Source organism: Thermobia domestica, chromosome 7 (genome assembly GCF_964235325.1).
Source record: "Thermobia domestica chromosome 7, izTheDome1.hap1.1, whole genome shotgun sequence".
In the NCBI taxonomy this organism is placed as follows: Eukaryota; Metazoa; Arthropoda; class Insecta; order Zygentoma; family Lepismatidae; genus Thermobia; species Thermobia domestica.
In genome coordinates, this window is record NC_137460.1 from 149,643,570 (window position 1) to 149,669,730 (window position 26,161).

The window sequence follows — 26,161 nt, forward strand, 5'->3', positions numbered from 1 at the left end:
AATTGAATGTACTACCTTTAATTCAAAGTAATTTATGCAAAACAATGGGGTTATTAATGAAATATTTGTTTATAAAATATGAACAAAATCTCCAGAGTCGTATTTGAGAGGTTACCCGAAAAGAAACGCTTCCCCAAGAGTAAAATATCACTTCCGGATTTTTTTTTTTTTAAATATAAAAATGACCTCCTATATTGTAGTGTTATTAATGAAACATTTATTTATTAAATCGAATAAAATCTTTTTAAAGAGAAAACCGTCCGATAAAAGAAAAAAAACTCCAAGAGTAAACAATCCTGTATGGATTTTTACAGAATAAATGAGTTATGACATATTGTTAGGTTATTAATGAAATATTGATGTGTAAATTGAAACGATTCTAGTGATTTTGTTTATGAGAAAAACGCTAATTTTGATTTCACTGGTAAGTAAACTGCCCTTATTTTGGGGGATAAAATGAAAATTCGACCCTCACCTCTAGAGAATCCTCTAAAAATCTTGCGTTGAAAATTTGGTTTAGATAGGTTGAACGGTATAGCCTCTAAGTGAGTGAACATCTTTACACAGGGACGAACTAACGGGCGGATATATATTCAAAAATCTGTTTTTTGACATGTAGGGGCCATGAAACATTCAAATCCGTTGAATTCTCGATTTTTTCTTTCTTCACAACCATCATACTAGAATGTAAGGGGCTATTCACACAAGCCGTTAAACAACCACCTTCTACCACCAACAAAATATGCTTCAATGTATTTTGAAGAAGTAATGCACACAGCCAGGGGCGGATCCAGGACCGACTTCTGGGGGGGGTCGGTGGGTTGTCATAATGCTTTTTTTAAGGGTTCTAAACTCTGGGATGGATATTATTTGTATATATAAAACAAGAAATGCTCCTCTTCTGGGAGGGGCGATCGCCCCGATCGCCCCCCCCCTGGATCTGCCCCTGCACACAGCCGCCTGCAAATCTATCGGTCGCCAACAGCCAGTCACCATTGTCTAGAAGGAAATTTTAGATTTAAAAGTGGGTATGTGCTAAGAAGGAAGGGAATCAACGTTGCCAAATCCATACACATCAGATGAAGTAAAATATTTATAGATACTCGATTTTAATAGGATTTATAATGGGTTTACTGAAAAAAAATCTTTAGTGTAACAGAACTAATTTATAATGAAGAAATGGCTACTGTTCCTTAATTTTACATTAGAAGATTTATGTTTACACAGGCTATGTAAGAAAAATCTATTAAACACAGGCCCGTGTTGGCCCACCGGGGCATGTCCCGGTGCGCCCTCTGAAACATCACATTATAAATAAAGTATTAGTTATTTTTATAATAAATTCTTACTCTTGTTATTGGTAAAGGGTACAGTGTGCCCTTTACATAAGGCACCCTTGTGAAACCACATCAAAGGTAAACTGTTTCATTTATTCTTATGTATGGCATAGTTCCGTACAATAAATACATACTGTTACTGTTGATAAAGAACCCATGAAGGGTACAGTGCACCCTGCGAAATATCCATTATAGGTAAGTAGTGTTAGTTGTGCTTCTGTATATCAATTTTATATAGTAAATTAATATAGAGATTGTTGGTAAAGAACCTGTGGAGGATACAGTGCGTCCTTATAGAAGAGGGCCTGCGAAATATCACATTATGAATATTTTTTAAAAATTATTCTGTAGACCAGTTTTGTATTATGCATTCATACATTTGCTGTTGGATGAGAACAGGTAAAGAGTACAATTCACTTTTCAAAAAATATATGATAAAACCAGTAAAGCAATTAACATGTAGATCTATTTAGTAAGATAATATAGTTTTTCGTTCTGCTACTCATTTCTTGCAAAAAAAAAAAAAAAAAAAAAAAAAAAAAAAGCTAAGCGCAATCGGTATAGCGAAGTTTAAACAATTCAAGTTTTTAAAACTCTTTATTTACAAATTTGGCTGTTCCTGCGTGTTTTAGAGCAGTGTTCGAATAATCAGTGCCTATTGTATTTCTAAAATATAGCTATATTGATTTATTGGCGTATATTTAGCTTCATTTTGTTTGATGAAAAAAAAATATATATTACAAGAACTAAAGAGTGTTTCTCTATTAAAGACGTTCTCACAGTTTAGCTATTTACGTTGCTAAACAAATTTGGTGGTTTTAATACATAAAATTGGGTTTGTATATATACAGAGTGTAACTTAATTAATATAACAAACGTCTTGGGATGATTTCTGATACCGAGATAAAACGAGACGTATAAACCAACCTAGTTGTTAAAAAAAAAAAAAAAAAAAAAACTCCTTTCAACGTTTTAATCACCCGAAAATTTATTGGAAAAATGTAAAAACAGTCATATCGAAGAACAAAACGTCGGATCGAAGTCGGGTAAATGATGTCCATTATTTTTAGTCGAAGATTCCAGTAGTGTGCAATCGGATATAGTGTAGTGACGGCGCAAAGGCGACTCCCAAAGAAACTGGAGTATTCCTTAGAGTATTTTAACAAACGTTGAATGAGAGAAATGAACAACAATCAAGTACAAGATTTCAACGATCAAAAATAATAGTACATCATTAAAGTTAGAAGATCATTTAGAATTCGAAACAAAGAGAGAGACACATGTGTGATTGATCTATTTTGTCTCAGTACAGAATAAACTCTCGGAAGAAGAATGTAACTGAAACTAAGTCTTCAATGTCTCAGTTATATCTTCTAGGCTAATGGTAACGGATGATAAATGAACGTCTTTCTGTCCAAGTTACGAGTGTGAAAATGAAAAAAAAAAAAAAACTTTGATCCATATTAGGTTTAAAAGGACTGTGCATAGGACAGTCAGGCGGAATGTAAAGAAATATAACATATATCCAAAAATGCAAAGATCATATGTGATGAACGAGTATACCTCCATGACACAGGGATTCTCAAATATTGCGTGAATAAATATTGAGCAAAAGTAAGCTGCATTAAAGGGTTTTCTACTCGTAATATGTAATTACATGGAATATGAAACTTCTGTGTACAGAAGCAACAAAAATAGACGAAACACGAGATGTACACGTTGCATAACGATACAAAGAAATATGCTAGAACAGTATACTTGATTTATCCATTAGGTGAATCTCAAAGGGATACTTTCGAGGGGCTTTTCCCCTCCCTTGGAGCTCGTTGAGTTTCATTGCTTCTGTGCTTGGAATTATTATCTTTCACGGAATTACGTATTACGAAGAGGAAATCTTTTAATGTAACTTACTTTCGGCCAAATTGCATTCACATAGTTTGTGGGAATCACTGTTGTCATGTGGAGAATCCCTTGTACTCTCGTTCATCATACATGATCTTTACTGCCTAACTGTCTTATAAACAGTCGTTATAATTCAAACTTAACCTGGATCAAAGTTTTTTTTTTTTTTTTCATTTTGACACACTCTTAACTTGGACAGGAAGCCGTTCATTTATCATCCGTTCCCATTAGCCTAGAAGATATAACCGTGATACATTAGAGACAAAGTTCTTCCGAGAGTTTATTTTGTACTGAGACAAAATAAATCAATCACACTTGTATATCTCTCTTTCTTTCGAATTCTAAGTGTTCTAATTTGAACGATGTGTTATTACTTTTGATTGTTGAAATCTTGTACTTAATTGATGCTCATTTTCCTCATTCAACGTTTGATAAAATATTCGAAGGAATACTCCAGTTTCTTTGACACTCACCCTTCTACCGCCACTGCACTACATCCGGTTGCTCACTAATGGAATCAACGACTATAAATAATGAACATTCTCTTTTGTTGCCAACCCAATTTAAAGTTATGATTTTTTAAATGGAACGACCTAAATTGTATTTCATAATTGAATTCAACACTAAAAAAGAAGACCAAAGATATGCCACCCGCAGGTAAGTGTTGCAAACTTCTCGAGAAATAACGTTAAATATGTGTCACATTTAAACGCCTTTTGCACACACACGGAGTGAGGTACACACTAGTTTTGCACAATAATTTAAATATCGGCCAGAACGGTTTAAATTGACACCAAATTTAGATGGGTCTGTTAAACAGTGTTGACATAACAGAAAAGACAAACGTCGAGTTTGGATATGGTGCAATAACTCGAAAAAGTGAACAACTTCCGATTTCAATAGAGAATTAACAGAGATCAAACCTATTCTAGGACGCTAAATCGAACCGCATCTCGAACCAATGTATATCTGTTTTTGCCCAGGAAATCTGTATTAAAACTGGAATTAATATTAATTTAAATCACTTTCAGTTTTGGTAGAGTATTCGGGAGAGTAGTGATACGTTGCCTTTAGACGCTGAATCGTTTGCAAAGAAACCGCTGTCCCTATGTTACATTTTCTTTCTGTGACGATAAACGTTAAAGCCAGAAAGTAGTAATTTGAAGCACTTTCTGTTTCAGTTACGAGTTAATGGAGGAAATTGAACCTATCCTTGGGATACAGAATAGATTCCCCCCCCCCCAAAAAAAAAACTCGATAATTCTTATTGTTTTTATTCTAATAGCTGTTTATGGACAGGCGGAAAAAGCCGTCCACTTCCGCATAGCATAGACTAGTTTAGAAGTCTAAAACTGTAGTTTGAGATTATTTCAAGTGAGTACTGCGTGTTGTTATTTAAGCAGAAGCCCGTTCAAAAAGAGGTAGGTGGCTGTTTTTAGATTTCCAAACTACGCTATGCTTAAGTAAGGAAAATTTTACAGAACGACGTTATCAGATCGTCTGTCTGTCCGCAGGTATCAAAGCAAATACGGTAAGAAATAGCGAGGAGCTTTTTTTTTAAATTTCTTTTTAATCAATGTACCAAAAGTAGAAAGAATAAATTCCATCTCCTTCCTTAATTTTCTTTTCAAATCTTTCCCCTAGGGTTCTATTGTCAAAGTGAAGTGATAGAAACATCTCAGCCCTGAACCTCATCTATGTTAAAAATTTGATCAAGGTTGATCGTTTGGTTCAAGAGTGATTAGGTTTTGTTTATTTTTTGACTCCACCCTCCCCCTTCCCTAAGTTCTATTGTCAAAGTGAATAGATAAATACCATCCCAGGCCTGAACCTCATCTATGTTGAAAGTTTGATCGAGATCGGTAGGGTGGTTCAAGAGTTATTAACCCACGAACATAGTCACTTTTATTTTTAAACATGTAGATTTTTGTATATCTCTCCCTCCTCGCTCTTCCCTATGTTGCTCCGTCAAAGTGAAACGATAAAAAAACATCTCAGGCGTGAACCTTATCTATGTTGAAAATATGATCGAGATTGGTCGCTTGGTTCAAGAGTTATTAAGTTTTATTTATTTATTTTATAATTCCCCCTCCTCCCCCAAACCTAAGCTCTACTGTTAAAGTGAAATGATGAAAACACTTCCACTTCCACTTCCTCAGGTCCGAATCTCATCTATGTTGAAAATTTGATCGAGATCGGTGAGGTGGTTCAAGAGATTAAGAGTCACAAACATAGTCACTTTCAATTTTATAATATAAACTAGTCTTTGGCTAGCTGGGGACTCCGCCCCCAGACCCCCGCGTTGGCTCGGCCTACTGCCTCGCATGTCTTATGTATCAACTTTTGCATTAACAGTGAATTTCATGCATTTGCTCATTATATTTTCTGAATTTGCCCATCTGGGGGCTCCGCCCTCACTCCCCCGCCTTTTCTCGGCCTACGACCTCGCACCTCTTAAAATCACAGTTCTACCGAATTTCAAGTTTCTTTTCCTATATCACCTATCAAAAAGATAAGATTTTCTATCCCAAGAAAACGCCTATTTAAATTACGTGGGAATTTCTTTATCCCTCCTTTAGACCCCTTAAAAATTAAAAGTATTCACTTTTGCTGATTTTTCTGTCGGTTAGTCCCGGAAAGTTACAATCATGCCAAATTTCATGATTCGAATATTGACGGAAGTGCCTAAACATTTTGGGGTGTAGAAAATGTACCATATAAATAACACGGGGAAGATTTTTCAGTTCTCCATAAAACCACTTTAAAGTTAGAAATGGTTATTTTTACTGATTTACTTAGATTACGTTAACGAAAACGTACAAGCAAACCGAATTTCAAGTTTGTATTCCAATTCCAAGTACCTAAAATATGAGATTATAGGTCCAAAAAAGGACCATTTAAATAACATGGGAATTTTTTTTAATCTCCCCTTTAGATCCCCTAAAAATTAAAAATATTCATTTTTAATAATTTTCCTGTAGTTTAGTCCCGGAAAGCTACAGTCGTGCCAAATTTCAACTTTCCATAACAACCGGAAGTACCCCTTTAATTTATGTCAGTTCATGTAGTTTTATATATAGTTAAAAGATTGTAAGAGCGAGAAACGCTTATATATATCAATCCACCGTCCAAAGAACAGGTTCCATCTTTGACCTTATCCTTCTATTGCAGTCGGAAGTCTAGATCTGCTTTCGGTTTCATTATTCGGAAGTCTATCGTAATTTCACAATGTGAAACGAAACGCACTTCTTTTTTCAAAACATGACTATTCATTGTGTATTAGTTGAATCACGATTTTTAGGTACAGTTTATTTCTTCAATAGATGTGCAGTTCGGCAAATTGTTTGAACTTCCCCTGCTTGATTTTACAACAGTATCCCTTCATCGCTCTTTTGATCGCATTTGCGGGGTTGTAATGCCTCAACACCCACCGTCTCTCTCTCTCTCTTTCTCCCAGTACTATCGCTAATGTGAAATAGATGTCAATCATCCCCATTTTGCTACAATCGAGTATAATATGTATATATAAGAAAACTATATATGTTGAACAGAAATCAGCAATCTTGACTGAAATGACTGTTTGGAACTGTGGCAACCTAGTGTCCACATGGATCTGACGAGCGACTGCCAAGCTGGAAATGAGGGTTCTGGTTGACCATTCAATTATCGGGAGTGTTTTCCATAAGTTCCCGCGGACGATGGCTTATTTATGGCACTAGCCACCACACCTAGAAGATGGCATTCTTTGTATATAAACTGCACATCTATTGAAGAAATAAACTATATCCAACAGCTGCCTCTGTTTTACAATGTACATCCAACATATTTGATTTCAGTACTATTGAGGCACATAAAGAAATTTTGAAATTTAAGCAGGTATTTATACAGAAATACCTGCAGGCGGCACAGTGGTTCATTGCTAGAGCTCTTACCTCTGGTGCGTGGGGTCCGTGCTTCGATTCCCGGCCAGGTAAGTTTGTGGTGGACAACATCGTCCCTGTGGGTTTTCTCGGATACTGCCGTTTCCTCCCACTTTCTCATTCCACCAATTCTTCCAGCATCATTCACTTGCTTTAATCATCATCATCCTTATCCTACCAGGCATAATTGTGGGAGATTCAACTCAAAGATTTCATGTCATTTCAAGAAACACCCGCAGGACTTTTTCCAAGAAGGAACCCGACTCACAAGCAAAGTCGTGTGTGTACACACCTTGATGCACATAATGTACTTTATGTAAAATAATTAATATTGATGGACATTGCATAACTATTCATTACAGTGAATATATTAAATACTGTAGTGGATGAGTAACCAAATTTAATATATTTTGATGTGTGTTTCGAAGATCTCAACTCCTTTCGAAAATCTAGGGGATGCGATTACCATCTCCTGCTCCACTGCATGCGCCTATGGTGATACATACGCTTCTAAAGCTTGTTTCTGTTGTAAATGAGCCTAGATTTCCTTCTCAAAACTAACAAAGAAAAATGCATTTTTACGCAATGGGGGAAAGAGAGAGAGAGAAAGAAAAGGAAAAAAGAAGGAAGGAAAGAAAGACAAAAGGGAAGGGGTGAAATGAACTAACCGTCTCTTCTTTTGTTCATAGCTGCTATCAATCACCTCACAGTAACTCCTTTTCCCTTCAGCCACTTTATAGTCTTCCTTTTCCACTTTCCCCTTTACCTGTTTCAACTCTTGCTTTCATCGGTATGTCGATCTCCATCCTTATGTTAAACAAGTCTGCCCACCAAAGTCGTTTAATTGGTGTGGTAGATGCCATACACGTTAGTGGATCTTATGCTATATATTATAATTATATTCGTTAGAACAGTTAGTATGAACTGCTTACCCTGTTCCTTTCTACATTTTTTAACGCATTTTCTCCGTGTACTACAGAGTACTTCGACCTTCTTAGACTACCATCCATAGGTGAAGCAATGACCTTGTTAAAAAATATGGTGATCGTGAAAGAAAATAAAGTTACGTATTTCAGAGGATTTACGCATTTCATGGTCCCTACATACTAAAAAATTGAGTGTTTTTGAATGCCCGTACGGATGTGTACACTCGCCTAAAGGCCATACCGTTCCTAGAAATAAGGGTAAGTTACTATAGGGCGAAAATTAAAAATTCCAATGTTTTTGAAAACGGCTGTATCGATTTTGTTTATATTTCATACATCAATATTTCATTAACAGCTCTATACCATGGTATCAGGGGCGTGCTCAGGGGGTGGGGTCCTGGAGGTCCGGACCCCCCCGAAATCCCGATTTTTTTGTAGATGTAGTCTACTTTTAGGGGCAATTTTAGAAATTTTCGTATAATTTAGCCTCAAATTGTATTTAGACCCCTCCCGAAGCGCTTTTGACCCCTCCCGAAACAAATTCCTGCGTACGTCCCTGTATGGTATAATCCATATCTCTGCGCAAAATCTAGAACGGTAGTTTACTTTTTTTTTTAAATTGCCCCTTAGCCCCCCTTTGACGCTCAGGTTTACACTGGATAAAATGGGCTTCAATTCTGCTTTACACTGGATAAAACGGCAAATTATGGTTTAGCCCCTCCCTTGATCATATCCTGGATCCGCCACTGAATATATATAATATATATTTCTCTAATATCTTCGGTGTACATTTTATTGAATTTTAATCCAAAGGTTATGGTGTATAAGTTGAAAAGATAAGATCAGAAATGAGATGATAATGAAAACAGTTATGGCGAGGGGCACAAGATTAATTTATTGATTTGAATTTCATGTCCGTTGCCAATACCGAGGCTACAGAGCAGTAGCGTCATTTTAGATTTGGCTTGGGGGGGCAAGACCCCTTGATATAAGTAAAATTTCGCGTTTTTCACTGACTTACTACTACTATATTAATAAAATCTATATACATCTCAAACTCAGGGGGGGGGGCAAATGCCCCTCCCTGCCCCCTCCTAAATGACGCCCCTGCTACAGAGACGAATCTACTGCTTAAAGTTGAGTTCGAGCACTACTGCAATTTGTATCCGAGGCAAAACCGCGTTGGGAATTGAGTTAGGGATCACGTGTATAGAAAAGGAGCACTTGAGCTATTTGACCACAAAAGGAACAAGAGACGGGACTCGAACCACGACCTATCGGTTTGCGCTAGCGAGTCTGAAGTTTCAATAACATAAAAGCTAGGGAACAAAGTCGGTTGAAATCTGAATATTTTTTGTTACACGAAATCAAGTGTCACTCATTACTTCAGGTCTGAGACTCCTTCGTACATGTTAGCAGACGCACCTTGAGAGTAAGAAATCCTCTTTTAATTCCCGGTATGAGCTTATACGTTTTTGATTTCACGTTGACAATGTGGCCTATACCTCGTATAGCTACGGCACTGAAAATAGACGTTAAACTACAAATAATTGAAACTAGTATTGCTGTATGTAGCTGTTCCTTATTTATAGTGTAATTCTTGTACTTTCCACAGAGGGTATTATCTTCCGATTAAAAGAAAAAAGCAACAGTGCTTGTTATTGCCATAAATTTAAATATATGTTTAAGTTACTTAACTACTACAGCGATACCATCCTAAACACAATCATACTGTGACAACAAATTAAGTGCCAAGAGAGGTTTTATATGTGCGGAAATCTAAAATTTGATATGAAGTGTCGGCTGTATAAGTTCATGCGTTATTTTGTTCATTGTAAAAGGCGATCGAGTGCCACTATCTGTGCGGATATGAAATATAGCATCCATATTTTTTATCCTATACACATCCGATTCTGCAACATCTCTATCTAAATCCACGCATAATTAGATAACATATGAATAGGTATTTATTCTGTAACAATTGTGATTTCAAAAAGAGTCCCTAACATAATTGTAAATATCACCATATTTCGTGATTCTACAGGGTCCATTATGAAAGTAATGCACATGATTTTATTGTGACGCGACTATCCATGACAGCGCGGTAAAATTTAAATCGGTCGGGCAATGTGATATGTCCTTCCAACGCAGCCGGTCGCTAGTTTGCTCCAAGCAGTGTGAACGGAAAGACGTACCTCCGTGTGAAGTGATTTTTTCTACTTTGTAACACGGCGCGATGGAGCGTTCGCTTGAACAGTGATGCGCCATCAAGTTTTGCGTGAAACTTGGAAAGAATGCAACCGAAACATTCAAGATGTTTCAAGAGGCCTTCAAGGACGACTGCATTTGAAGATCACAGTCCGGGAGGTGGCACAAGGCGTTCAAGGAGCGCCAGGAGGAGGTCGCCGACGAACCCCGTTCCGGACGCCAAACAACGGCCATTTTAGGTTTGTACTGTAGGAGGAAACTATCAACTCAGCCTTTTACCTGGAGGTGCTCAAGAGATTGAAACGCCGGGTCGCGCGCGTGAGGGCTGACATCAAAGACACGGTCAAACTCGACCATGACAATGTCCCCAGCCATACGTCCTTCATCGTTACCAACTTCCTGGCCTGGAGCAACACCCCGGAGGTCTCCATCCCCCACACAGTTCCGACTTGGTTCCGCGCGACTTTTTTTCCCCTCTAACTGAAGAGAGAGCTGAAAGGAAAGCATTGAGAGACGGTAGAAAATATCCAAAAGCATGTTACAACGTTCCTGATAGGCATTCTGGTCGAGGACTTTCAGGGTGCCTTCCAGGCGTTACAGACATGTCTCCGCAAGTGTATTGATGCAGGGGGAGAGTACTTTGAAGAATTTCAAGCATTTGTACAGGTCCGATCAATAAATCTATTTTTCCCAGAAAATGCGCATTACTTTCATAATGGATTCAGTGTGATATATATTAATGAAATAAAAGTTCTTTAAATTCGAACTTTTCTGAGTACAAAAATAAATGTAAGAATAAAAAAACACTAATAAAATGCAGAAAATGTAATAAAATCCGTACGGTCACGAATTACGAAATTAATGGAAAAATAGTTTTCTCAAATGGACATCTCTGGGAAGAAAATGGTTAAGTTAGTGATACCGATTCAAATAATTTAAGAACACATAGGTATTTTTTTTTTCTATATTTATTCTTTTATCTTCTACCTTTGTTTCTGTTTCCTTTTTCCCTTTTATTTAGCAGTGCTTTCGTTCATTTGAACTGTATTCATTTTAGTTTGTTTTTCTTTTAATTTGCAGTCCTGAGCAACGTTGTTAACCGAGACGGGGACATATAGCCTCTTTGCTAACGTCCCCATTAATCCCCCCTACTCATTACTCATTACTCCACCGGTTCCAAATTTCCCCCCAAAAACTTGTAAATCGACCTAACTTTGTGCACTTTCTTAATGAAACTGTTCTTGTTTAGCAGAGAAATTATTGGTGTACCCTAAAGATTTGGTCTTATACCGTACTTCATTTGTACTCTTTTTCGTATTCTGAAAAAATAGGTGTCAGTACTTAACAATTACTTGTCGTTTTTTTTGGGTGCAGAATAACCTAGTTCAATACTACACAGAGGTCGTGTCTTGTAATATTAAACCTCCCTTCCCCTAAAAAGGTTTTGGACCCTTCCTAACAAAAATTTCTGGGTGGGCACCTGCTAATAACTGATAACTTTTAATCTACTGAATCATTTGTTTCTGTACACACTATGTAAAAAAGAAGAAAAAAAGTGTTTTTTGTTGTTGACACACAGAAAACTAACTGTGACGACATGCTACTCAGAAAGTGTAATTGTATTGTTTGCAGACTGAGAAAACTGTCTTGATCTCTTTCTTGCGTGCGTCAGGTCACTTGTAAGATTAAACAAATAATTTATGCGAAGACCGAGAATGTATAAACACCTGTTTCATTTTGATCGAGGTACAGTGTATTATATTCGTGATGGTATCTGTTTAGCCTTAAATAGCTTCATTTTAGTTGTTGTTGAAGTTAATCTTCTTGGGGAGATTTTACTTTTTCTCATTATTGTGGTTAATTATTATATGATAGATAGGGTTGTTCCCTTGCAAACTGCTGCACAGTTTGTATATATACATACACCCTATAAGCTGAAGAATGAAAGGGTTCACTCTGGCTTGTATAATCAGTGCTCGGGGGCGGTTGCATGAGTAAAGCAAGGTGACCCACCAAATCTCTTTTTCCTTCCTGGCCTATTTGTGTGCTGATCACGTATTCACGTTTCTTTACATAAGGGTTGTAACTTTTTGAATATTAGAGTGTGTGGGGGAAAGAAGTTTTTTTTTTCTTTCCCTAGAGGAATGCGAGATGTCACTAACATGAAATGTTTATTGGCACTTACCAAGGAAAGGTTCTTGGGAAAATAATCTTCAAAATACGTACGTATACTCGGATGGACTATCTGTGTTAAATATGAAAGGGAAAGTGGTTTCATCTTTCGAAGCCGCCAGATTTTTTTTTTTAACGGAAATGAGAATAGGATTAAAAAAAAATGAATATACAAGGTGAACCTCCTAAAACTTTTTTCAGGTTGAGATAGCATTTACATTTTTTTGTCTGGCTGCTTCGTCCTTGATGCCATTTTTATTGTATCTCGTTTAAAAATCTTCGTTTCAAGCGTGCAACGAAAATAGCTCCTAAGCCATTCTTCGATAAGAACTAGGAAGTAGGAAAAAATAAGTCAAAATCAGTACTAAGCACAACTTGTTAAAGTCGTTATAATAATGTCTTTATTGTGAATCTCTCTAGGCAACAAGTAGACATGCATGTGAAGTAATTGAAAATGTATACAGGGTGTTCCAGAGCGACCCAGACATTACCTTTTTCTCGAGAACGGCACATGCTATCAAGTTGAAATAAAAAAAAATGCATCACAAATGTAGGTCCAAAGAATCCGTAGAAATTATTTACAAAACCCCGAAAGCCCCCCTTCGTGGTGTAATGGAGGGCACATGCCCCGTTCTTGCGATTTTCATTGAGAACGATGTGTTTCGAATGCACATTCAAAAAGGTAGGGAAAAGTCAGATTGCCCTACGAAACATTTGTCCGTACTACCTACCGTTTTCCATGTACCAATTTTTTTTTTTTTTTTTTAATGAAGGTGCGTGAAATAGAGTATACGGAGTTTACTAATTAAGATAATGTAAGCACCGTCACAGTTTCGGGAAGTGCAAGACACACGCTTTCCAATGATATGTTCATGGTGACTCAGGGTCTGAAAAAAGAAGAAACTGCGTGATTCAAAAAAGGGGGTCCAAAGTAAGGCCAGAACTCGAATATTTCAAACGGAAAAGGGGGTCGAGTAATACCTCGTTGCAAAGGTCTCTGCAAATGTTAAAAGAATTCGAACACGATTTTGGAATCCACTAACCACTGTCAACTTGGCTACCATAACAATTTCTGGTTCGTCATGAAAAAAAAAAAAAAAAAATTGTAACTTGGACTGCCCTTCACACTTTTTCCAGGCTTAGAACTGGCAGCGATTTCCACTTACAATAAGGAATTCGTTGGCGTGTTTAACGGCTGCTTCGCCAACTGGAAGGGTCCTTCATTGTTCAGAAAATGATTGCCACAACGTTGCTTGACAACGAAACCAATGGGAAACGAATGATGAATGAAAACGAAAAGAATATGTAAAGCAATGACTTCAATACACACTTACCAACTTACAGTAGATGTTCGCAATGCCTGCCCTGTGCCTCAATGCATTTCTGCACATGATAAGTGAAATGATTCTGTGCCGCAATAATTTCCTCCTGACTAATCGGCCTGCATGCAGCAACTATGCGCTCCATCATGTTGTCCCTTGTTGTGGGGCCATGTTGATAAACGATTTCTTTAAGTCGTCCCCATAGATAATACTCTAAACATGTTAAGTCTGGTGACCTAGGAGGCCAGGGCACAGGTCCACCCCTACCTACCCAGCGACCACGAAACATTGCATTCACCTGATTCCTCGCTGTCAGTTTAAAATGTTCTGGGCAACCATCTTGTTGTGCCACATGTGTGTCCTGATGTGTAAGGGGACATTTTCGAGAATAGTGGGCAATTGTTCGTGCAGACCTGTATGGTAAACATCACCCGTAAGACTCGCTTCAAAAAAATGAGGTCCAATTATTCTTCCCCCGATGATTCCACACCACACATTCACAGACCATCTCCGTTGATGATCAACCTCTTACATCTGCTGTGGGTTTACGGCGGCCCAATAATGCATATTGTAATGATTTACCAGGCCACTTTTAAATGTAGCCTCATCAGACCACAATATTAGGTCGTCAAAGAATCGAGGATTTGCATGCACTTGAGCTTGAGACTACATGCAAAAGTCGAGCCTGCTTTGAAAATCAGTGCCATGTAGCTCTTGATGCAAGGACATGTGGTATAAATGAAATGTGTTAGCCTTCAAAATCCGTGATACCGTAGTTGCGCTAACACCAGAATCGCGAGCAACTTGTCTTGTACTCGTGTGAGAATTAACATGGGAGGCTGCAAGTACATCAGCAGACCTATTATCTCGAAGAGGCTGAACTATGCGTTCATTCCTGTGACTGCTAGAAGGCTGAACATTTCCAGTTCTGCGTAGACGTTCGGCAAAGTTGCGAAACACATGTCTTGAACGACGTTCATGATCAGGATACCTAGCAGCATACACACGAGCAGCAGCGAAACTATTTCGTTGGCACTCACCCAACACCATGACCTTATCAGATGTTTCTTCGTTTTTTCAACTTACGTGCCACGATTTGCCAATGCGAAATAATTGACAGGGAGTAGGGTTTAGATTTCTGGGCTTTCGGCATCTAAGGCCATTTAGCCCGTCACATTTTTGAGGGATGACGTCCCTCGGCGAGCACAATCCGGGGAAAGGGAAGGAAGAAAGGATTGGAGAAGGAAGGAAGCGGCCTGGGAGCTATAAGTTAGGTACCACCCCGGCATTTGCCTGGTGTGAATGAGGAAAACTCAGGAAAACCTCGTTCAGGGTGGCTGGCCTGAAAAAGCTCTTTTTACACTTTTTCGACCGAGTGGCCCCACTGGGAATCGAACCCGGGACGAAGTAATTGACAGAAATGCACACGACCACGAGGAATGTACGTAAAAAAATCCAGACTTTTCACACAATTCCTTCGACGACGCGACGTCTTGCAACAGACAACGGTGAATGAGACCAAGATTGGAGTGGCGTATTCATTTTATCAGTGGAAGCACACTAGAACTGGCAGAAGAGCTAGGCACACCTCCATCTGTGCGACATAACTTGCGCTGAACCGGGCAGTGTGAAAAACTTACGGGCAGTCAAATGGAACTTGATTCTTAGTGGTACTATTACGTGCCCGCCCTTTTTTTGGTCAAGTGGTCAACTTCACTAGCACGTTTTATTATTAATAATAATAATAATATATTTTATTGTACTTAACACCCAAAGGCAATTACAAAGTACAAAATTTTATATATAATCATCAAAGGATGAGCAACATCAAACATACGTATAACTAGTGTTTAAACATGAACATTACAATAAGTATACCCTTTTTTCCTTCTTCAGGTTATAACATGCAAAAACAAATCTACAATTTATCAATTAGCATCTCAAAACACTTTCGCTTGAAAGTCGTAAATGTATACTGAAAGATATCTAAACCCATAATCCCAATTCTATTACCCGCATCACATAATTTATACAGTGGAAAATTTTTGTTAGTACTTATTCTGTTATGAGGCATGTAAAAAGTATTTCTTCCTCTTAGATTTTGTCGAGGAATATAAAAAGGTAATCTACCTAATAAAAACATATTATCTTCCCTATTGTCAATCAATTTTTTAAGATATAACACTATTTGTATAAACCTTCTTTTTTGTAGTGACAACAATTTAAATTTTTTAAGAAGAACTTCGTAAGAAATATATTGTGTTTGTATACCATGACAAACCAGAACATTTGTTTTATTTCTTCATGACAAACCAGAAATTCAGGGTTTCGATATTGTTATGGTCGCCGTGTTGAAAGTGGTTAGTGGATTCCAAAATCGTGTTCGAATTCTTTTAACATTTGCAGAGACCTTTGCAACGAGGTATTACTCAACCCCCTTTCCATTTGAAATTTTCGAGTTCTGACCTTACCTTGGACCCCCTTTTTTGGGTCACGCAGTTTCTTCTTTTTTTAAGAGCCTGAGTCACCATGCGGCATATCATTGGAAAGAGTGTGTCTTGCACTTCCCGAAACTGTGACGGTACTTACATTATCTTAATTAGTAAACTCCGTATACTCTATTTCGCGCACCTTTATTATTATTATTATTATTATTATTATTATTATTATTATTATTATTATTATTATTATTATTATTATTATTATTATTATTATTATTATTGAAAAAAAAAACAATTGGTACATGGAAAACGGTAGGTAGTACGGACAAATGTTTCGTAGGGCAATCTCATTTTGTCCCCACCTTTTCGAATGTGCATTCCAAACATCGTTCCCATTTGAAAATCGCAAGAACGGGACATATACCCCCCATTACACCACGAAGGGGGGCTTTCGGGATTTTGTAAATAATTTCTACGGATTCTTTAGACCCACATTTGTGATGCAATTTATTTCAACTTGATAGCATGTACCGTTCTCGAGAAAAAGGTAGTGTCTGGGTCACTCTGGAACACCCTGTATTTGTTAGGTAAGCATTTCTTGTGTGTACTAAACGTCAACTTCCCCTCCCCCAGCCAATTCAAGTTGACTATTATCTGTGACATAGCTCCAATGACCGCAGCGCTTACTTGTACTGTGCATGGTCGCAGGTTCAGACCTTACTAAGAGTGTCACGGATACAAGCTAGAATATTGGTTTGGAATCCACTTCACTAGTAGATCCCGATTATTCATTATTTTGATGTATAAGAGTGTCAAGTAAACATCGAAAGTTGTAATAAACAGTAAAAAATAATTTTGTGATAAAACAGAACAAAATAAACACAAGTATTATTTAAAAAGTAGTTAACAAGGAACCAAGACAATATGATTAAGTCATCAATTACATTTGAGTTCATTTTTCTAGTCTCTGGCTTATTCTAGATTTTTGGGTAATTCATATTCTGGCCACACTGTACTTTCTATGGATGGCAATATTGAAAATTCTTTTGATTTGAATTTTCGGATGTAGAATAACATTATCTATTATTCTGATAAGTTACATTTCATTATCTTTTTTCACTTACGGAAAACAGGCAAAAGCCTGTATCATTTAATGGTTAGCTTTTGTATCATTTTTAGTAGTCTGCCCCCTTAAGTTTAATGATTACAGGAATCATGATAAGCTTACTTTAGCTGGTTGTTAAATATGTGGGGGTGCAGATGGACCTAGCTACAGTTACACCGATAGTAGTTTTAATATGACCCATTGTTTTCTTCTTCTGATGTTGACACTTAACGCTTCTAATAGTCACACAAATACTTCTAACAGTGACGCGCGTATTACTTCGTAGATCTTCAACAAAAAGTCTTTCTTTGGTAAAGTCGATAAAAAATTGTAAAGAAATTCCAATGGTTAAATATGCTGTAGCGTACTTGTAATTTTCATTTTATGTTGCAGCTTTTCCTTATTTTCGTGTTCAGTTCATTTAAGTGTCCAGCTGATTGTATAATTTTACGTTTGAATGAACGTCTCGAGGATATCCAAGAAAAAATATTTCTTACGTTGTTCTTTCATTCGTCCTCAGCTGTATATTTTTTGTTCAGTGTCACCTGGAAGGAACTAGACGACTCGACTGGAATTTCTTGGTTCTGACAGTTCAGGGAAAAAAAAAAAATCCAAGACAGACAGACAAAAAGAAAGAAAAACTTACAACATTTAATGTCTTTTATTAGTAGCATTTTCCTAGTACCATTAAATTCTGTGGAGCTGTACATGTTTGAATGTGACAATTATGTTTTAGGACGTTTTAATTCGTTATTATTATTTTTTTAATCGGAGTAAGGGGTGAGGATTTTTTTTTAATATTAGGGTGCTCAACTCTGAAGTAAAGGGTTTTTGGTTTCACCCAAGGACAGAAAGTACTGTTGCCAACTCTGAAAATTTCCGGAACCTCCTCTCAAATAGCGCCCTGACTTTGAACCTATACGAAGTTTAAAACATGATAAGAGTAATAAAAATGGTGCATTGCGTTACAGTGTGCAATATAAAGAGCATATGTTGTTAATAATATGAGACTGAGACAACTAGGATAATTTGCTGAGGAGCATGGCGTTTGCCTCTGTGAATTGAAAGAACCTTGCCTATGGTCCAACCGTATTCTAGGAGGATCTGGTATTTCTCTAGTTTGCGTATGCCTTTACTTTCATCTATCTTTAATTAACTAAAAGCGAATCGTTCTAGACTATCAAATTTGGTATTTAAAATTACCATTTTTTTTTTTCGTGTAGTAGCTATATCTTGACTGTACGCCTTACAAGCAGCGAAATTACCGTTGAAAATAATAATTACCAGTGGCGTAACTAAGGGCTTGGGGACCACCCCGCCAGAGTTTGTGTGGGTCAATGAAAACTTGACCCACGACCCACTGATCCACCACCCACCATGACCCACTGTGACCCACCATCCACTATGAACCACTCTCATCCACTGTGACCTACTCTGACTCACAAAAATCCATCAACTCTGAACACGATCCACGGCCTCTTCTGTACTGACTAGAGTTTACACTTGTAATAAAACAAGACTGTGAAACTGTCACTAATCGGAGTTCGAATTTCTAGTCAATCGCTCAAGCACCACTCTGTTACAATAGCGGTGGATCTAACCTTTACAATATCAAATGGTAAAGTGTTTATCAGTGAGGAAATTGAAGCACTTCGAGTTGGGGGAGAAATTAATGTGTGTCTAAAATATACTTGTACTAAGCAGGGGCGGATCCAGGGGAGGCGATCGCCCCCCAGAAGAGGAAGCTTTCTTATTTTATATATATAAATAAAACCCATCCCAAAGTTTGGAGCCCTTAGAAGTAGCAGTATGACAACCCACCGCCCCCAAGAAGTCGGTCCTGGATCTGCCCCTGGTACTAAGAGAGTATTCTTGCAAGTGTTAATTTCTCAACGCATTCCAAAAGAAACTTCTATTCGCAGGAAAATACCGCTGTACAATATGGCAAAGGTTATGGTTTCTCAGTTCACAGTATTTTTCTCACAAAAGACTTGAAAAATCAGTTTTTCATACTGTATATCAGTTTTTCATACTCGGGTACCCTCTGTGAGAGCATCTCAATAAAGTATGCTCATAATTGTAATTTGTGTAATCACTGAAACATCACGTTACATTTAAGTTACAAATATGCATAATTGCAATTATTATGAATATTTATTCAAAGTATTTTACCTTCTAGTTTATAAAAAGGAAAGAAGAGACATTAAAAATTCGGTACAAAGTTGAATAGCACAAATAAGCCATTAGTAATACAAGTATACATTTTCCGTAACTGGTAATTTGCCATCTTAAAACAAATCTGAAATCGGGTTTATTTCCTGTTGGCCTCCAGAACTTTTTCGTAGTAAATCATCCGCAGCGGAATGATGTCCATCCTTCAGCCAAGAAATAACTAGCTCGTCTACTTTGAGCTTGTCTAGCGGTGGGCCATTAACATTGATGAACAACAAGTTAGACAATGTTTGCGCACTTAATGTATTTCTAATATCAGTCATCTGTAAATGAATAAGGGAAAATCCCCGTTCGCTCTCTGTCGTGGAAATTGATAATACTTCTACCCGATTCTGCAACTCCTCATCGACAATCTGCTTGTTAGACTTAAATCTGATAACGATTTTTCTTGGTCAGTTTTGAAATACTCAGCAAGAAGTATCATCTCTCTATCACCATACAACATCTTTTCCATATTGACCATGTCAGTTGCAATATCGACTCAGGAGAACAGAAACTTCATCTACCACACCTTTGATAGGGAATCTTGTGCATAAATTATCAATTAAAGCCTGATAAACGGATGATTTCTTATTTGTTTTTAAATTTAATTTTTGTAATTACACATGAAGATTTAATGCCATTACCAAGTTTCCTCCCTCCTCTAGAAAGCGAAAGGGAACGAGGTTCCTGGAAAGTGTTCAGAGGTGAATGGGAATTTCCCTCCTTCTTCCCCTTCAATTACCACACTGCTGTTTGCCATGGACCAAATTACCATGAATTTCAATTAAATTATCATAGTATAATTATTTCCTTGATGAATTATCGGTACTTTTCAGTGAAAAAAAGAAAGAATTTTGAAAGTCCCAAATCAAGGTAACTAGACCAACGTAAAGGAAAAAGAGAGTAAAATTTTCCATATAATTGTGCGTACAATCCAAACTTAAAATTTCCGTGTAATTAAGCTTACAGAACAAATTTTATGTCTATTTTTCTCCCAACTTTATGAGTTGATTGCCCTGTGCTGTAAGCGCTCCATATAATAAACATAAGCTTCAGCAATTATTATAGTAGAAAGCAATGGATATATGAAGCAAAGCACTGTATTTTTTGTTTCTGATTTTTTTCTTAACTAATATCGATCGTTTCCGATCATCGTTTTTGATCATTACAAACCAACTCACTACCAATTTTCCATATATAGAAAGTGCCCCCCACCACAGGAGAATTAAAAAAAAAAATGCTAGGACACATTCTGTTTATTTTCAATAAAGAGTTAATACACTGAATTTCAGCTCCTTAAGTTTAACGGCTTGCGAGATACTATTTTTTTCCCTCAAAATTTCGGATCCTCACTACCTCCTTAGAATATTATACATTATAATGAAAGCAATATAATATCCCAGTTTGGATTAAGGCCTAACTATACACCAAAAGTAATTTCATTTGACTTTGCAATTTGACCGTGATGATTAGGCACACATAGTTACATTCATTTTTTTAATATAATAATTTATATATTACAGTGATTCAAAAATGTATTTTTTCCAGTATTTAGCTCCTCTAAAAACTGACAGGTCTCGAAAGATAGTAGTATAAGCCCTATTGCTATTACAATTACAAATATCAAATCCAAAAGTGCCTGAAGTTCTTCTTTTTACTTAGATATAGCCTACTCACCTCAGGTAAGTAGACGGAAACAAATGGAAAAGGAAGGGAAATGAAGGTCTTGAAAATAAAACGGTGACAAATTTACGTCTTCAGAAGATACTGTCTACAATGCAGTGAGCAGAGTGGGTCGGTAGATCAGACTGTCGGTGGGTCGCAGTGGGTCACGGTGGGTGGTGGGTCACAGTGGGTCATGGTGAGTGGTGGGTCGCAGTAAGTCACATGCTGTTGACCCACGACCCACTGCCCCACTCGGAAAACTTGACCCACTGACCCACTCCATCTCTGCACCCCGCAGACAACGTAGAATGGGGCCCCTTCTCTACGTCCTACATCACGATTTGGGGGCCCGTGATGGCTTGCCCCCCCGCAATGCGGTGTCTGCGGGGCCCTTATTTACGTCCCTGATAATTACCATGGTTTCCATCTCTGTAACAAACGTGCGATTTATAAGAATTGCTAACAATGTTTTCATGACGTAGAACTTTATCCTACCTATGTACGTTAAGCTGTAGCAATTTCGCTTGTATGCCTAACTATCAATATTTTAATTTTTTGTATAAATAAAATATAATTGTTTGGTGTACCAAAACTCCTTTATATATTTAGCCTGTCCGTGTGTCCATCCGGGTGACAGAAAATCTCAAGAACTAGTTGGCGAATCGCCTCCAAATTTGGGCAGGATATAGAGGGGGGTCAAAAGTTCGGAATAAATTTTGTTGGTGGAGGTGATATTCAAACCGGAAGTGGTAGAAATCAGTCATATCCTATTTTTACGTTGATCACTTAAAGCAAAAACGTAATAGAGGGCGGTTTCCTTCTATCTATTAAAAGTTCCAAGTATGCATGCCATCTGCATTGTTAACTCTCTACTAAACCTGGTTTCAGTATTGACTTACATAGAGCAAAAACGATAAGAGATAGGAAAAATGGTTTCATGCAATCAATTAAGCGGCCCAATAATATATTCCATCTCTACTTTAATATCTTTACTATTGTGCTGCCAAAATGTCTTGAGCCGTGGCAAAAATGCGAACTAAAGCTCACACCCCGACACACCCACGCGCTGAGCCAATAAGGGTTCAGCAGCTGCTAAGCGAGAGAGCCTTAGCGAAAGAGAATGGAATTCCTTCAGCGCCTGAAACGGAAGACTAGGTGTCAAGTCAATGTGGTATATTTATAAAACCACAAGTAGCGGAAATCAACGCCATAGAATGAAAACAGTGGCAGATAGGGAGAAGCGGCTTTCTATAACCAATAGGGTGTATCGAAAACTTTTTTTTTTTTCGAAATCTTGCTACCCGTAGTGACCTTTTCTGGCCAAATGTGGTTAATAAAACACAGAAACAATTTCAGATCGATAACTCAATTTTTTGAGGTGCCGCCATCGGCTTGAAATTTTTAAAAAATGATGAAATCATAGATTTTTTAAGACAGTAAGCAAAATAGTTATAACTTTAGACCCTATACTATGTTCCACTTACGTAGTAATAGTTGTTCTCCAGACAGTCCCAATATAATGTATAAAGATTTCAAGACTCTACTTCAACTTTTTGAGTTGCCGTAATATTTAAACATGCTAATGATTTTTCTGTCAGGTATCAGACACAATGGAGTCAAAAATCAATAAAATGAAATGTATTTAACTTTTTATATATTTGGAAAACGTATAACATTTTAAAAGTTGCAGAAAACTAGCCGAGAAACATTATAGTTCCTGCACCTCTTACAAGGGAACCTTCCGAAAATGATAGTTGCAGTGAAAGATGTGACCTATGCCATTTGAAAGAGTTGTAACAGAGATGAGCATTCCCAAAAAATTAGCTGCCCATAGCAATAGGTTCAAGAAATATAAGGGGTGGAAGTTCGGGAAACAGCAAGGTTGGACAAGGGAGGAAAAGTGCAAATTCCGCAAAAAAGGGGGAGTCACAGCAAAATACAATGCTGACAAGTGATGTATAGAAAGAGGCTTGCCACAATAGGGAACAAATGAAAGCCACCAATGGGGTTAACAGTGTTGCCAACTGCAATGAAAAGTACATGTTTTGCAAAGAGCGCTATATGAAGTGAGTGCAATATTCAGTGTCAATCTGTCATGTAGAACATAAGATATGACGTGTATAATCAGTGGTACAATCTAACAAAAGAAAATAGAAAAAAATATAAGTACGAAAAATACGGAAAAGACGGAGTTGGCCATAATGCGCCATATTTGATCACGAGCTGATCATATTAGAACGAACAAAACAAGAAAGCACCAACTATGCAGGAAACCGACGTACCTAGAGTCGAAAAGAAAAACGAATTCCAAAGTTGGCAACACTGGCCATGAAAGTCCAGACAAGTCTAATATAGTTAGGCCACCCGCTTCACAAAAAGAAAATTCCGGAAACAGGCATTAGCCTTTGCATCATTTGTGCATGCTCGTCAATATTGTAAGTGCAATTGTTCAATGAGACAATGGTCCAAACACAAGATACATTTGCAGTGAGCACAGCGGAATACTGCCAATCCGTCACACATGGTACAATGATCGCCTGTGAATGTCTCGAAACAGTACTCTAGAGGTGTCGAAATCTTTGGTGGTCTTCCTATCGCATATCCACACCTGTAGAAAGCATACATAATCAAAGGCTTGAATCAACATGCCGTAAACTGGTAATGGGTTAAGGCTTGAAGTTTCAGAAAATTCTCGCGGGACCAAATGCTAAAGTATCTGATAACACAAGCTCTGTAACGTAGCGCACAAAGTTCCTGTATGGTCTAAAAAAATAAACATCAAGTGGTCGTATCAGACCCGTACAACCAGGAGGGATCAGCTCAACTTTGAAATTCACTCCGGATGGTACATGCTTGTAGAGCAAGTTGGTGTCTTTTGTTCGCTGTCCAAGAATCAACAAGTAGCACAACATCAGTTAGGTTTCTTTCTGCCAAACTTGGCCAAAACACATTGGAATAAAACACGCTTATATCACTCTTCCGCATGTTTGCGGTTGTATTTGGGAAGGCCTTAATATTCGGAAGAGTTGACAAAAAGTCTTTGGTCTTCTGGGGAAATGTTCCTTTGCCTTCTACCACTTTCACATACATCTATGCGCTTTTATCCTTCAAAGTTGAGTTTTCTGCACTTTTCCCCACCCATAACTTGGAAAGAACTCCGCTTTACATAATATGCATTCACCTCTTTTTTTTTTTTTTTCTTTCCTCGTTTCAACCCCAAACGCTGACATTGAAATTACTGAACTCCTTGTATTGATTATGTGCATATGTTACACAAAGTTCAGTTTCCTCGTATTTCATCACCACAAATGTGTTTGTTGTACTACCCTTTACTACTAATCTAGCATGATCATTCGTACAAAGGTTAATGCTTACCTTTAGCAGCAGGTTATGAGCCACCTTGACCAGTCAATTGCAGGAAAGCAAGTGACTTACGAGTGTTTGCAGCGCACTCTTTTCCTTTCCTGTGGAAAGGAAACATTTGTCTGTTTCTTTTTTCTACATTCTCTCCCCCACACTGATCTTACCGTTCTTACTTGTTCATCATCCTCCTCTCAACACAAGTGGAGTGACGTAGCAAACATCTTGTGCTGCTGTCTGCAGTACTATCACCGCCCTTATGATATATCCAGTGTGTCCCACCTAACTCTACAACTGAAATAGTTTCAAAGCGAAAAAAAATGACACATCCAGTTGTGTAGGAATGTACCCATGTCAGCGAGCGACCAACTTCTGTGAGACGCAAGTGCCCCCAAGTCCCCCATCATAGGGTCCCAGGGGCCAACTTCAAAATTTCAAATGGCACCATCGGTCGAGTTATATTTCTTTCGATAAATCTTGGAATATGCAACAAGACATATCAGAAATATTTACTATATGGGATTTCAAAATGGCCGCCAAAAATACCTACTCGGTGACAAGAACAACGTGCATTTTGGCGGCCATTTTGAAACCCGTGCTTCATATAGCAAATATTTCTTATAGACTGTGTTACATCTATCCAAAGAAATATCATCCGCCCCCTCTTCCCATTTGAAATGTTGCGGTTGACCCCTCGAGCCTTATGATGGGGGCCCTGGGGGACTTGCTTCTTACAACGTTTACTATGCCCTCGACATGAGTACATTCCTGTGCAATTAGATTTGCAACATCTCTTTTCGCTTCGCAGCAATTTGAGATCACAATGTTCGATGACATGTTAAAACACAACATATATTTGTGGCGGCCATTTTGAAAACCATGCTTCATATAGCAAATATTTCCGATAGGTGTTGTTGCACATTCCATAATCTATCAAAAGAGGTACCACTCGGCCCCTGTTGCCATTTGAAAGTTTGAAGTTGGCTCCTGGGGCCCTATGATGGGGATCCTGGGGGCACTTGCTTCTCACAGACTTTTATCACCCCCTGACATTGGCACATTCCTGCACGACTGGATCCGTCACATTTTTGTTCGTTTCGCAAATCTTTCAGGTCACAAAGTTTGGTAGGACACCCTGTACATTCCTACATACGACCCAACCATGACATAATGTTCACTACTTCTATTGTTGGTTGTTGGCTCAACCCAACCATTTCATGTTCCCCGACTTGACATTGCCTCAATAACTCCAGCATTGATGCACTCCGAGTGATGCCTGTTGCCGGAATTTTCTTTCTGTGAAGCGAGTGGCCTAACTATATTAGACTTGTCTGGACTTTCATGGCCAGTGTTGGCAACTTTGGAACTCATTTTTCATTTCGACTCTAGGTATGTCGGTTTCCTGCATAGTTGGTGCTTTCTTGTTTTGTTCATTCTAATATGATCAGTTCGTGATCAAATGTGGCGCATTATGGCCAACTCCGTCTTTTCCGTATTTTTCGTACTTATGTTTTTTCTATTTTCTTTTGTTAGATTGTACCACTGATTATACACGACATATCTTATGTTCTACATGACAGGTTGACACT

The 26,161-nt window shown here is 37.9% G+C and overlaps 1 protein-coding gene and 1 pseudogene across 1 annotated transcript in view; both read left to right on the forward strand.

Moving 5' to 3' along the window:
• Nucleotides 1-26,161, forward strand: part of sl (small wing phospholipase C gamma 1) — a 269,208-nt gene that overhangs the window by 171,859 nt on the left and 71,188 nt on the right. The window lies entirely within an intron of this gene.
• LOC145688806 (uncharacterized) lies at nt 10,209-10,916 on the forward strand (annotated as a pseudogene).